Source organism: Mesoplodon bidens (assembly GCF_964165515.1).
Source record: "Mesoplodon bidens genome assembly, chromosome: 4".
Taxonomy (NCBI): Eukaryota; Metazoa; Chordata; class Mammalia; order Artiodactyla; family Ziphiidae; genus Mesoplodon; species Mesoplodon bidens.
Window position 1 is genome coordinate 92,330,941 of NC_138160.1, and position 15,129 is coordinate 92,346,069.

Genomic DNA, 15,129 nt, shown 5'->3' on the forward strand with positions numbered 1-15,129 from the left:
CTGGTGGCACGGTGGTTGAGAGTCTGCCTGCCAATGCAGGGGACATGGGTTCGTGCCCCGGTCCGGGAAGATCCCACATGCCGCGGAGCGGCTAGGCCCGTGAGCCACAACTACTGAGCCTGCGCATCCGGAGCCTGTGCTCCACAATGGGAAAGGCCACAACAGTGAGAGGCACACGTACCGCAAAAAAAAAAAAAAAAAAGTTTGTCAGTATAGTCTTAGAAAATCCAAGAGAATCCCATCTTCTTCAATTGATTTGCCTTTATCTTCTACCCAGTATTCATATTTCACTTGTTTTTAGTTAGGATTGCTTTAGCAATCTGGCACAGAATGTTGGATACTAGCAGTGCTTAGCAGAGATTTTTGTGTTGTTACTGACTTGAGTGGAAATGCTTTTAGTGTTCCATCATTAAGGATAATGTATGCTCTGAATTTCTGGTAGATATCCTTGGTTAAGTTCTACTTTATTATTAATTTGCTACTTTAAAAAATTTAAACTAGAGGTATAGAATTTTATCAAGTGATTTTTTTCAGCATATATTGGAAAATCAATATCTTTAATTGTTGTAACTGGTGAATTTTATTCAAAGATTTCTAACACTGAGTCATTTTTATTTCTGGAATAGAACTTTTTATAAGTGAGATGAAACTGGTGCATTTGTTTGCTTCATGGAATTCAGCTATCCTTGATATATTTTTTTAAACTTGGATAGTCAAAAGGGAAAAAAGCCTTGCATAAAGTCTTTATTATATGGTGATTTTTACCTACTTAATTTTTTCTGTGGTTACTGAACTAATTGGACTTCCTGTCTCTTCTCAAGCCAATGTTGGTAAACTATATTTTCCTTACAAATCATGACTTTAATCTAGATTTTCAAATTTATTAGTGTAAATTATATTAGGATTATGCCTTTTTATTAATTACTAGGTTGCAAGTGACCAAAATCTAACTCAAATACATGAGTATCTGCAAAGTCCTGGGATAAAAATTGGCTTTACCTATTGATGGATCCATGGGTTCCATACGAATTAGTCCCTTTCTCCATCTCTCCTTTTTATTCTCATTATGATTAACTGTTCAGTCAAGATCTCTCTTCATTCCCTGATTCATCAGATATTTATTGAGAACTTAGTATGTGCCAGCATCTTATTTGTGCTGGGAATATAAGCATTCAAAACTGGAAAAAATACAGCTGCCAGCAGCTCTGAATTTACATATTTTCCACTTAAACTAATTAGAAAGTGATTATCTTTAAACAAATCCTGAAATAGAATTTCAATGAGCCTACTTAAACTTTGAACCATAGTTAAGGGTGACTGTATGGTGATATATTTAGGCAGAGGGAGAGAGGCCTGTAATAGATCACAGTTTTCCATGACTGTGGGTGACATTTGGAGAGCTCTGAACTTTCCACCTGTTCACGAGAGGAACGAGGGAGAGCTGAGAGTATAGTGTCCACAGGCTGGCTGCAGAGCCACTGTGACACAGTGAGCCATGACCCCATAGCAGAGTGTAACCACCATCCTAGCCCAGGGTGCAGCTGGAAGGCTAGCTGCGACTTAAGGCACAGGCTAAATGGGATGACAGTGGTGGGTGGAGGGAGGAGGAAAGGATCTGGCAACACAGAAGGCTTTTATCCACATGCCATCTTGGAAAGGAGAAGGGAGTGGATTGAACCACTGAGAAGAAAGCAAGCCTTAGTGGATAATTTGAAAATAAAATTTCACAAAATGTGTATTCAAAAGAGCCTAAACTAATGTGAAAGACACTGAGATACTTTTTATTTGGTAAATTTGTTTCCCCATCCCCCAAATCCAGTGGCATGACGGTTTAGGATGAAATTCAGAATTCTGTGGGATGTTTTTCAGTGTCTGTACTGTAGGCTGAATTTCCAATTCCAATTATGCTAATTTCCAATTACAGCTGAATTCTACTAAATATCTCTAAAGGAGTACATAAAATATTCATTAGTTTTCATCTCCATTTTTTAAAAAGTGATTTATCTACACAGACATGCAGATAACAATGATTTAATGTTCATGGGAAAAAATAAGAATGGCACAAATCCTAGACAAATAATTTTTAGCAATATCATTTATTTTCTATTACAGCCAGGAATGTATATTTCAAATCAAAGGTTTTGTTACCATTTTAATTTTTTCCACTGTCTCTGACTAACCAGTTCCAACTTATTTTGGCTCTTTTTCCCTACCCGAACTTTCCCAGTCTGGCCTCTGTCCCATAACTCTGGCTTTGTTTCCTCACTCCTGGTCGCACCCTGCTGTCTAGAGTAAATATTGTGCAAGCACAGTGGCCGAATTAGTGGCAGGTGCGAGGATTTTCCGGCCTGGATTCACCTTGCCCTGTTGATTGAGTCTCTTAAGCAGTATAACATACGAAAAGGTGACAGCCTCCCCACCCAACACAGTGTTTCGCTCCTTCCTTCAGTCACTGACTTACTCATTCTGCCTCATCAAATGCTACTCACTTAGCACCTACTCTGTCTCAGGTGCTGTTTTATGCTCTTGAAATACTTCAGAAAACAAAACACACAAGGACTCTGGTCCTTGTGAAGCTGAGTTTTAACTCACCATTCTTTCAAAAGCTCTTGGTTGGCCATTTTCCTTTGCTCTCTTTTAGCGCAAAGACAAAAGAGATCGTTTCTAAGCCTCTACACTTCGCAAAACCAGCGACTGCCCGGAGTTTGTTACAAAGCGCGGGCCCCGTGTGCGTGCGTGCGTGCGTGCGTGCGTGCGTGCGTGCGTGCCTGACGACAGAAGGTCTCAAGCAGCTTCTAAGCGTGCGAGATACCTACGTGAGAGAGAGGACGACGTGAGGAAACGTCTGCTTGCTGTTTCGCTGCGGTTCTTTTTTAACAAAGGATTTGGTTATAACTTAGAAAAGCAATGCATATGATGAGAGTAAACAATTAAGGGGGGAAAAAAAACTACGTTTTTTCTCAGAAGACGCCATCTCTCCGTTTTCTGGAGACAACAGGTTGGTTACCAGTCGGCCAGATTTGAGGAAGCGGAAGCGAGGCATCGGCCCGGCCCCACTTGTTAGACTGGGCTCATGGATCTGAGGGCCACTCCCCAGGCGGCTGGGTGCCAGTGCTCGCCCTTGGCACACTGGACACAGTATGACCCGAAGGGAAGGTGCAGGCAGGATACCTGTTGCTGCGGTGACAAGGTGAGGTGAAGGGCGGGGACTGTAACAGGTGAGGAAATAATTGGTATACGTGGGGACCGTGTGCTTCCCTCAATCCATCCCATTCCCTTTCCTCAGTGGTTCATTCACAATCCTATGTGGGGTTGGACAAGGTGTTGGAGATACCGACGCAAATAAGGCAACTTGACCCCAAACTCCAAGAGATGAGCCACACAGGAGGAGAGCATCTGCCTCTGTGAGCCTGGGCAGGCTGCGTGGTGAAGAGGACAACTGTCAGGAGATCTCAGAGAGAGGTGGGTGGGGCTTCCCTGGTGGCGTGGTGGTTGAGAGTCCCCCCACTGCGGGTTCGGGGGACGCGGGTTTGTGTCCCGGTCTGGGAAGATCCCCCATGCCTCGGAGCGGCTGGGCCCGTGGGCCAGGGCCGCTGGGCCTGCACGTCCGGAGCCTGTGCTCCGCGGCGGGAGAGGCCACGGCAGTGAGAGGCCCGCGTACCGGGGAAAAAAAAAAAAAAAAAAAAAAAAAACTTAAAAAAAAAAAGAGAGGTGGGTGGCCAGGGGAGTGGTGGAGTAGAGAGAGACAAGAATTCAGAGACCAAGGGGAGATGAAAAAGGCAGTGGAAAGTCAGGGGTGGCTACATGCTATTTGTTACCTCTGGGGGAGTGTGGAGACCAATGGTCCTTGAACTAAGTACAAAGGAAACGAACTTTTCTGCAATTTTTTATGTATTTTTACTTAAAATTAGACAAAATCGGATAAAATATTGATTCTGGGTGTTGTATGCTTACATTTCAGTACTCTTTATATTTAGGTGTTTGTTTCGTTTCTTTTACTCTATTTTACTTTATTTTTTACTCTTTTCATTTAGTTTTTCAAATAAAATTTGTTTATGTATATAGCTTAACATCCATCCACCCAAATGTACATACATCCTGTTATGCACATATATTCTATGTGGCTGGCCAGAACTGCATTTCCTCCTGAAAAGCACCACTGGAGCTACAACTGTGCTTGCTGCCCTAATTACTGGACCTTCACCCAGACCTTCAAACTTGAGCTGATGACACTCGCTTGGGGATGCAAGTCCCTAGCATTGGCTCTTTGAGAGGAGGTGATACTCTCCAGTTCCCATCTTCTCTTGGCACTTGGCTGACATGAGCTGGGATGTAGGAGACCCATGGAAGTGGCCATGACTCACCTGGCGCTAGGCTGAGCCTGGAGTTCTTCCAGGAAGTGGTGGGAAGGACAACTGGCAAAAGAGATCCACACCTAAATAAATGGTGTGGTGCGTGCCTGAAGTTTCCCAGAAAGCTTGAGGAATATTGGGGCTGAGAGTTTCACTGTTCTTCAGCAGTAAGCAGAAAGAAATAACCCACTTCGTTCCTCATGAACTAAATGGCTAATAGAGACACAGTATCACATTAGCTTATCTCTTTACCCTTTACCAGAGCCCACAGAAGGAAATTACCATTCTCCTTCCTGCTGGGAAATGACAGTCTCACAACAAATATACCACACCTTGTATCGCTTGAAACCAAGTTTATCTTTAAAAAATACTAAGCCTTAAAAAATTATTCTTTATTTGAAACAAAAGGCCTTTTTCTTATAGTTCTTATGTAGCAAAACCCCTGAACAAAGAGCATTGCCCAGAGATACTTAGGGTTAATTTAGATCATATGGGAAAGTGTCTCTCATTGTTCTCCGTTATCTTCAAAGTGCTCTGCCTGGTTGGTTTCCTCCTCTTCTGTTAACATAGCAGTCATGTTCTCGTAGATCTGCCTCTGTTTGTGCTGTCACCTTCAGCTGAACTGACAAATTTGGTATAAAGTCCATTTCAGTGTTGTGCACACAGCAGGTGTACAATTAATACCTAATTCCATGGTTTTCATAGCATGATACAGTTGCCTGGGGGTTCCTGAAATCCTTTCAGGGGGTCAGCAAAATATTACGAAAAACCATTTTAGTAATAAGACTCAGAAGTTAGTTGCCTCTTTCTGATCTCGGCATTTCAAATACAGGAAATATTAATAGGTATAATCTATATAACTAAAGCTTGGTGGGGCCCTTAATAAGATTTAAGAGTAAAGAAGTCCTGAGACCAAAAACGCTGAGAATTACTGCCCTTATTAATTGGCTAGAGAAATACATAACCTCACCAAGAGGTGCTAGCATATACTATGCAATACCTTATGCTCATATCTGAAAATGCCTTAAAACCTGATGTTCCAAGGTATGGAATGTGAATCAGTACTGCTCTTAGATTCTCTGAGAGAGCCAGTGGGGCCAGGGCAGCTCTCAGGGTTTGAGATCCCATTCAACGTCAGATTTAGTTGGAATCAGTGGTCTGTTGAGTTCAGTGAGGACTAGATGGCAAACTTTAGGCTAAGACAATGAAGTGACAAATCAAGAGTGCTAAAATTGTTAAGATAATGAAATGTATCAATCCAGGTGTTTAGAATCAATTTTAGCTATTTTCAGCAGAAAAAAAGGTTAAAGAACATTAGGGTAAAGTAACTACAATAAAAATTAATTTAAAAAAAAGAACATTAGGAATCTTTCCAAATCTTTTGTGGCCTTTGTAGTTAAGAACGATGTCCAGATCACCCCAAGTCACTTGCATGGCCAGCCCTGGGTGCTGGGTGTCTCTGGTACCTCTGAACGCTGGGGATCTTGGCCACCACTCTCACTGGAACAGATTCTGTACAGTACCCCCTCCATGGCAATGACTTACAATTCATATTATGTGGACACAACCAATTGGAACAGTCTAAGGCTCATGCCTGTATCCAAGCCACAAGGGAGGCCAAGAGAGTGAGGTTCTGGATTCTGTATTGGGGATCCAGGGACTTTAAGTGGGAAGAATGTTCAGGAGGTATTAGGAGTGAAAAAGTAGGATAGATATCCCCATAGTTCTTCCCTTGGCTGTCCAACACACGCCCTTCCTCCCAGCAACAATAACAGCAGCAACAATAATAAAATACTATCTTTCATACAAGTAAAAACACACTCACCCTTTCCCTTAAATGGAGAAACAATTCTCTATCAGTTATAAATGATTTGAAGATTAAGTAACAGAAAATCCCAACTAACCATGATTAGAACAAATGGGGACTTATTTTTCTCATACATCAGTAAGTCTAGAGGTAGGTAGTTTTTCACATTGGTTCAATTATTCAATGATGCTGTAAAGGGCATAGGGTTTTGTTTGTTTTGGGGTTTTTTGTGTTGCTTTGTTTTGTTTTCTTGCTTTCCCTGCTTCATTTTTATGACAGTAACATAGTTCCTCATATCTGTCATTTTGTGCTCTCAGGATGGCTGCCAATAACTGTAGACATCAGACCTATCAAACCTTCCCAAGCATGAAAAAAGGGAGATCAGCAAAATTATTTATTCTTTTGAGGCTTTGTTCTTTTAATAGGAAAGACCCCTAATCACCACCCAAACAGATTCTCCCTGAGTATCACTGGACAGAACTGGCTTACATGACTACCACTTGGCCAATCACTGATAAAGAGAAATGATTAACTTAGACCAAACATGATTTATCCCCAAGGGCTGGGAAAGAGAGCAACGGGCACTATCTAAACATGAAATTGGTGTGCTATTAGAAGGGAAGAAATGGCAGACATTGCTGTTACATTGGCAATAGGCACTGTCTTTGGTTCATAATAACCAAAACCAAACAAAAACGACATCATTCATTGTCTACTGGAGATTGTTCTTACTGAGTTATGAGTTAAATATGATTTAAATGAAATTTGGTGTATAGTTTAACAGTGGTCAAATATTTTAGTATGAAATGAAAGGGAATGGATATTAAGGGATGAAAATGGTCCAAATAGTCCCGCTTATTCTGCCTTGCGAGCCTGGCTTACCATTTCTGAGTAGCTATGAGTGATGAACACAGCACTTCTGGAATTGGCAGCAATGTGGCTCTTAGAAAACAATCTAGAAGGGAAGATTTAAAGCCAAAGGTGACATTTGTGACAAGGTCTGACAGTATTCTCCTGTGTAAATTTGCTTTTTAATAGCAGCCTAAATTCCAGACTTCCTTTCAACTCAAGGGGTGGTGCTGAGTGGTCTCGTTGCTCTCAGCTGCCCCACCCCCCTCAGGTCCTCACTCTGCTAAGTCATTATGAGCATAGTAGCTGCTCACATAGTTGTGGTTTTTTTTTTTTTTTGAAGTATAAATGATATAAAAATTGCATGTAGGGCTTCCCTGGTGGCGCAGTGGTTGAGAGTCCGCCTGCCGATGCAGGGGACACGGGTTTGTGCCCCGGTCCGGGAAGATCCCACATGCCGCGGAGCGGCTGGGCCCGTGAGCCATGGCCGCTGAGCCTGTGCGTCCGGAGCCTGTGCTCCGCAAGGGGAGAGGCCACAACAGTGAGAGGCCCGCGTAACGCAAAAAAAAAAAAAAAAAAAAAAAAAATTGCATGTAATGTGTATGTTTTGATGAGTTTGGGGCATATGCATAGACCCATGATAGCATCGCCCCACCTTGACTGGATCAGAGTGCCCTCTGCTGATTCCCAGAGTCCCATGTTCATTCAGCACTAACTAAAGCAGCCTTACTCAGGTCTAGTCCAGGATGTGTGGTCAAAGTGCTGATGAGTCAGTCTTCTCAGCACCTCATCTGTAAGCAGCAATACCTTGTGAATATTAAGGACCGAAAGGACCTTTCAATCAAGGGATGGCAAACAGCTGATTCTATCTCTTTCTCTCAACTAAAAATGTTAAGTAACTTAATATCAGAAAGAAGATGCTAGGGAAGATTTTAGAACATTTTCCAGGGGTTTATATTGAACTGAAAGCCATCTCAGTATCATCTGCATGAAAATATGCTACATTCAGAAAAAAGAATGTTTACTTTTAAAAATAAAGACATATCTATAAATTTTACTTTCCATTAAGAAGAAGTGACAAAAAGAGAAATGTTTTAAGGAGAGAAAACATGTCACGCCACTTTCCAGGAACAGTTAACTAATGCTATGTTTTTAAATGAAATGCTATGTTTTTAAAGAAGACAAATGTAAATAACATAGAATATAGAGTAATCCATGTTTTTCTCATTAAGCCTAATTCTAGCAACTTAAAAACATATCTCTTCCTTCTCCTTCCTTCAAAAACAGCGGCCACAAAAGTGCCTGCTTAAAAACCCCTTATCATTTGGCACTTTTTCAGTGACCAGAAAGTTGTTGGCTGTGGAAAACTGAATTGCCAGTTGTAGTTAGTACTCCACTCTTAGGGTTTCTGGCAGGGCTGGAGAACTAAATTGGCACAAACCAATTAACAGGAGAAAAGCATACAGATTTATTCCTTATAAGATTCATGTGCCATGGGAATCCTCATAAGGAAATGAAGACCCAAAGAAGTGACAAAACCTAAATGCTTTTATACTAGGTTGAACGAAGAGAGGCAATTGTGGGAAAGTAACTAAATATATGGGGAGGCTAAAGGAAGATGAGAAGTATTTTAACAAGGTGCGCTTATACAGATTTCTCTCAGCCTTGACTCCCAGTCTCTGGTGATAATGTTTCTTTCCCCCAGTACAGGGAGGACATCTTTCACATAGGAGTTTTCTCTTCTGTTTTCAAGAATAAAAGCTGAGGTCAAAGCACCTTTCTCACACCTACTGCTTTTCGAGTCTTTAGCAAAAAATAATCCTTATGCCCAAATAGCATATTTGGGCCATTCTGCAGTCACTAAACTGTCTCCACTTCGAACTTACAGTCGGGCACAAAGTATGACATTAGAAGCCTTTGGAGTCAGAAGCACCTGGCTTCTAAGCAGAGCTCTGCCACTTGCCAGCTAGGAGATCTTAGCTTCTTTGACTCTCAATTTCCTCGTCTGTAAAGAGAGGATAAAAATAATTCTACCTCATAAGGTTATTTTGAGAGTTGATTCCCTATTCTATTCTGGCCTCTGAGAGGTCTAGCCCTCCTAGTTTGGGGAGCAGTCTGAGAAATAGGTTAATACATGTTCCCAATCCCTGTCTGAGTCACAATGGCATCACTGAGTGAGCCTCCACCTTTTTCCAGAGAGAGAAACAGCAGGTCTGCAATGCCCCAAAAGTTCTCAAACATACAGGACTAGATTTATAAATTTTCTCACAATTGTAAACCCCTCTTCCTTTGTTCCTTCTGATTTCACCCAGATGCCTACCTAATGCTTCCCTTGAGGTGGTCTTTGTACCCGAGGTCCGAGATAGCTGTGTACATCTGCCTCTTTGTACACCATGTCTTTATAATGTATTGGATGGTCTGGTATCTTAGTCTTTGTTGACATCTGCACTGTCTTTCCTTGGAGTTATCCTTACTTATTCCTGATATTCTATTCATTGCAGGCCAACGACATTACACTTTTGCCACATGCAAAGAACCAGAGATTTTCCTTCCATTGTGCCTTGTAGACATCAGTTGTCAACTCTAGTTTATCTGTCTGTATTTTATCAGTCCTTGACTTTTTTTCCCCTTGTTTATTTATTTTGTGCAGGACTTTATCCTCAGATTGTCTACTTATTTCTAAAAATACTGTTTAATTTAAACACATGAACACATATTTTTAACTAACTTAGTTCATTTTTTCCCAGCAATGAAAATTATATATGAAAAGTATGAAAAAGCATACAGCATGGGGATCGGATGCAAAGGTTGACACTTAATATCTGAAAGGTTTTGATGAAAACAGACTTTAGAAAATACTGTTCATTATTAGATGCTTCCTTAGGTCTGTTTATACTAAAGGAGCGACTACTGACAAGCAGTTCAGTCAGAGTCTATTCAGAAACTATCCATTTGTAGGATCAGAGAAACAGGGAGGAAAGGTTGGAATTGTTAAAATTTAGAAGCTTGGAGAAGGAGCCTCGAGTAGCAGGGATTAGTAGGATCTCTGAGGCATGCATCCTGTCCAAATACTACTGGTGCCCTGGATCTGGAACTCAGAATGCTGAGGACAGTGGTGCAGCCTGGCTGGTTACTTGTGCCTCAGGAACTTGGAGGAGGTGGCAAAAGGAGATAGAACAGATCTCTAAGGAGGCTGCTTTGGCCAACTGGTGCTGGTGCCTCTGAGTGAATACTGTGAGGTTGTGAGGCCCTAGTAGTCTGGAAAAACTGCAACCAGGAATCAGCCATTGCTTCTGGAATAAACTGCTGCTTCTGGTTCAAAGAGTGTTGCTAGAGGTCTGCTGACTAGAGCAGAAAGCAAACAAGAAAGAGAATGTCTCTTCTTCCAACTCCAGCTTCTCGTCTTGTAGTCTTCCTTCAGCAGCCTCTTATTGGTGGAGCCTGACAGGACTCTGGAGAGAATCCCAGTCTTCCCTACCCCCAGGGAAATAGTAGCAATGTAATTTCCCTGTGATAATCAGGAAAAATCACCCAGACAGTAGACTCTCTCCTTTGTCTCCTTTTGCCTGTTTGTTCAGTGGCACAAGGAGCCTAGAAGGTAAGTAGAGTCTCAGCTTCCAATTCAGTTTGATTTGTTCCCTGGTGGAAGCATTCTTCCCTTAGGAACCAAGACTTCCAAACCAGAAATGCTGAAAGTTGAGGGGAAGGGAACCAAGCACTCTGAGAGAGGGTTATTCATTGTAATAGGTCAGTCACTCCCACTTTTTCACAACCACTTAGTTCTCAGATTCAGACATTTTGATTATGGGAGAATCAGCACCATATATTGGTTGTAGAATCAAAACATACACTGCCTTCTGCAAGATAATATCGGTCCTATTTTAGGGCATTGTCTCTCAACTAGCCTCATAACTGAGTCTTCACTAAACTATTCCAATAGTCTATCAGGTCACATTCTTCTGAAGTTTCAGGGTCATGGTAAGATCAGTGAATTTCATAAGCATGAGCCCTTTGGTGTACTTTTGCCATGGCATGAGTTTCTTGACCTGAAAAAATATTTTGGGAATGCCATGGCGGTGACAAAGGCACTCTGTAAGTTCATACATGGTGGTGCTGGCAGAAGTATTAAAAGCAAGGAACACAAATGCGTATCTGGAATATGAGTCTATTGTAGTGAGGACAAATTGTTGTCCCCTCCGTGATGGAAGAAATACAATATAATTAACCTGCCACTGTATGGCTGGCTCGTTCTCTCAGGAAGTACAAGCATATTAAGGGCTCAGCATTAGTCTCTGCTGTGCAGAAGCAAAGCACTCAACAGTAGCGGTAGTCATATCAGCCTATGCATGTTTTAAAGCCTATGCATTGCTTTCATCCCTGCCTCCATGGCCATTTTGTAACATGGGCACTTTAAACAAGCACTAGGGTGGCTGGGGAAAGAGGCCAACTGACATCCACAGTATGTGTCTTGTCCACTTGATTATTGAAAGCTCCCTTTGTAGTGGATGCCCTTTGGTGATATTCACATGGGACACAAATACTTTCACTTTTACCCACTCAGAGTCATTGCTCTCAAGTTGTGCAGCTGACCAAAATTTACATATGTTGTCTGGATAGAAGAGCCCAGTGTACTAATTAGCCAAATGGATTAAGCCCAGGGCAGTTCTTGTCTAGGTGTAGATGCAGTAGCCCTTGAACATTATTTTAGCTATTTTATTCATCCAGAGTGATGCATCATAATGCTTTTTATGCATTTTACCGATTGATATCAGTGTGGAGGACGCTAGAATCATCATATTCTGTCAGAGACCTCAGGTCTCACATGTATAAAATCCTTGACAGAAGCTAATAGATAATGCAGTCTCGGAATCTGTCAATCTATCATTTTAAAAGTATCTTGAATCTGCTAACATGTCCCACTTTCTCCTCTGACAGTCACCTAATGTGATGGTGATATATTTCTCTGCCCTTGCAGCACCAAGGATCTGTTAGGTAAGCAACCCCTCCCCCACCCACCCCAACCCCACCCTTTCTCCCTCCCAATACTTCAAAAGGACTATATCTCAGTACTGCCATGCAGTCAAGAGTCATAAACTTCTAAAGTTAAAAAGGCGTGGGGTGGGCTTCCCTGGTGGCGCAGTGGTTGAGAGCCTGCCTGCCGATTCAGGAGACACAGGTTCGTGCCCCGGTCCGGGAAGATCCCACATGCCGCGGAGCGGCTGGGCCCGTGAGCCATGGCCGCTGAGCCTGCGCATCCGGAGCCTGTGCTCCGCAACGGGAGAGGCCACAACAGTGAGAGGCCCGCGTACCACAAAAAAAAAAAAAAAAAGGCGTGGGGAACCTAAGTAGTAATTAAGAATCATCCAAATGATTGGCTCTCTTATTCTTCCCTAATGCTTACAAATATTTTGATATTTTCTGTAGTAACTGTGATACTCCAGAAGCAAGTAGCCTGATAAAATGATGGAATAGCTTACTAAAGACTCAGTTATGTTTCTGAGGAAGTGTTTTTCTCAAAAGGAAATCAGAGTCATTATTTTACATATGTGTCATGCAGATTTCTGAGGAGGTTTAGAAAGACTCTCACCTCAGAGTTTATAATTATTTACCTCACTTGATTACTCCAAATAAATCATCTTGTTTTGGGATTCCCTGGTGGTGCAGTGGTTGAGAGCCCGCCTGCCGATGCAGGGGACACGGGTTCGTGCCCCGGTCCGGGAAGATCCCACATGCCGCGGAGCGGCTGGGCCCGTGAGCCATGGCCGCTGAGCCTGCGCGTCCGGAGCCTGTGCTCCACAACGGGAGAGGCCACAACAGTGAGAGGCCTGCGTACAGCAAAAAAAAAAAAAAAAAGGATTCAGATTAACTGGAGTAGATTTCATGCAAAACTGTGAAAGGAGGGCATATATTTTGCAAAGAGGAGGTTTCTCTAACAAAAGTTCATTCCTTTTCTGAAGAAAAAATAGGATTGAGTTTGTTTTAGAGCAGAGAGGATTTCAAATGGACTTCTAAATATTCTTAGCTGTAAGATTTGAGGGACATGGAATTCTCTTCCATGGGAATATGTGGTATCTCCTTTATTGAAGGACCTTAATGATGCTGATTCTGATTGATTTGGGATAATTTGGATGCAATTCAGAGGCACAAGGAAGGACCAAATCAGTATACTTCAGATGTTATTTTTACCCCCAAGATGATTTAGCCACCATTCTTTCAAGGAACTACTTCATTAGCTGCATGGTACAGTCATGTGCTTTGCTGTTTGAATAGACTCTCAATTTTGCTTTTAGGCAAAATTTCAACTTCCCCTGATCTGCTGAAATCGAACCTACACCTCATTTGTTCAGTCATTTGTTCATTTAACACATGCTTGTATACCAACTCTGAGCTTTGCGAGAAGTTAAAGTTGAATAAAACTTACTTATTTTGACATTATTTGAACTGATTGATATCTCTTATAAGGGCCCAATATAAAAGCATTCTGTGTTATTGCTTGGTATGTAGTTAAGATGCTAAACATGTACGTCGCAAACACTAGATTTATTATGGCAAAGACTTGGCTTGTGCTTTTCTCCAGACCGGGGGATAGGATAATCAGACCTGCTGAACTGTGGCAGCAGGGATCTAACATTTAATCTTCATTCTGGCCTCTTCCCTTCTACTCATTAACTCCTCCCCAGGGAAGGATGAGTGACTTATCTGGTTGATGGATATGGGAGGAGAAATTGTGCACATTCAGCTCAGCTCTTCTTTCCATTCCTCTTCCTTTAGAGAATGTTATTGTCTACAGTCTGTCACAGGGTAAAAGTGGCCTGCCGTTGAAGAGTGGAGAGAGTGAGAGTTCTGCCAGTTCTGCCAGGAAATGCATGAACAAGTGAGTTAAATTAGAGTGAAATATGACAGAACTATTTGGCTCCAGCTCTAAAGCCATGTTCTACAGTCAGATTTTCTAGTAAAGAAAGTACATATTTTGAGTATATTATCTTTAAGTATATCAGCTTTGCTAAACTTTTATCTGTTTGCTAATTTGCAGTAGGGTGGGGAAGAGGAGTGTGATAAAATTTTAAAACATGTAACTCATACAGATATATGATGAGCATATGTGAAAGATATATTTCACTCATTAATGATGGAAATATCAGGAAAGTAAAGCTGGTTCAAAGAGGATATAAAAGACTGAAAGAAAGTAAAAGACAGCTAAGATCAATTCCTCAGATACAAAACTAGTTACTGTTCTGTAGAGCAGTACATTTCAAACTTTGGGATATCTTTTCTTCTGAAAAGAAATTACTTGCATCTCTACTGGACAAAAAAAAATGTACTTATGTTCTCCAAGTAAATAAATAGCTTTACAGAATCAGGGCCTTAATCAAAAGTAAATAATATGTCCGAGTCATCTTCCCTTATATCATCAGATGACCCTTGTTAGACAACATGGCTTCTTAGACAGTGCTCTAGTATGGCTTTCAAAAGGCATGAAGTAATCTTTTTGCCTTATGTGCAAGTGTGGATACTTTTTTCTTAAGAGTTGTTCTTTATCAGGACACCAAAAATCCTGAAAAAACGAGCACTCATTCAATAAAGAAGAGAAGAAAACACTCTGGCCTGGAACAAGGCCAGCTGAAGGCAGTTGTCACTAACTGGGCACCTTCACCACCACAAACAACATTCCTAAAACTAATCCATGCCCTACAGCATCTGTTATGGACTGAATGTTTGTGTATTCCCCAATTCATGTGTTGAAATCCTAACCACCCCCCAATGTGATGGTATTAGGAGATGGAACCTTTAGGAAATAATTAGGTCATAGCAGTAGAACCCTCATAATGGGATTAGTGCCCTTATAAGAAGAGACATGAGAGAGCTAGTTTCCTCTCGGCTCTCTGCCATGGAGGATACAAGGAGAAGGCAGACAGCTATCTGTAAAACAGGAAGAGGACCCTCACCAGATACCAGATCTACGGGCTCTAACTTGGACTTCCCAGCCTCTAGAATTATGGGGAATAAATGTCTGTTGTTTAAGCCACCCTGTCTATGATACTCTATTAATAGCAACCCAGATTGACTAGGACAGCATATATATAGTGATTGACTTTGGACAGAAATCTTTACCTTTAGATG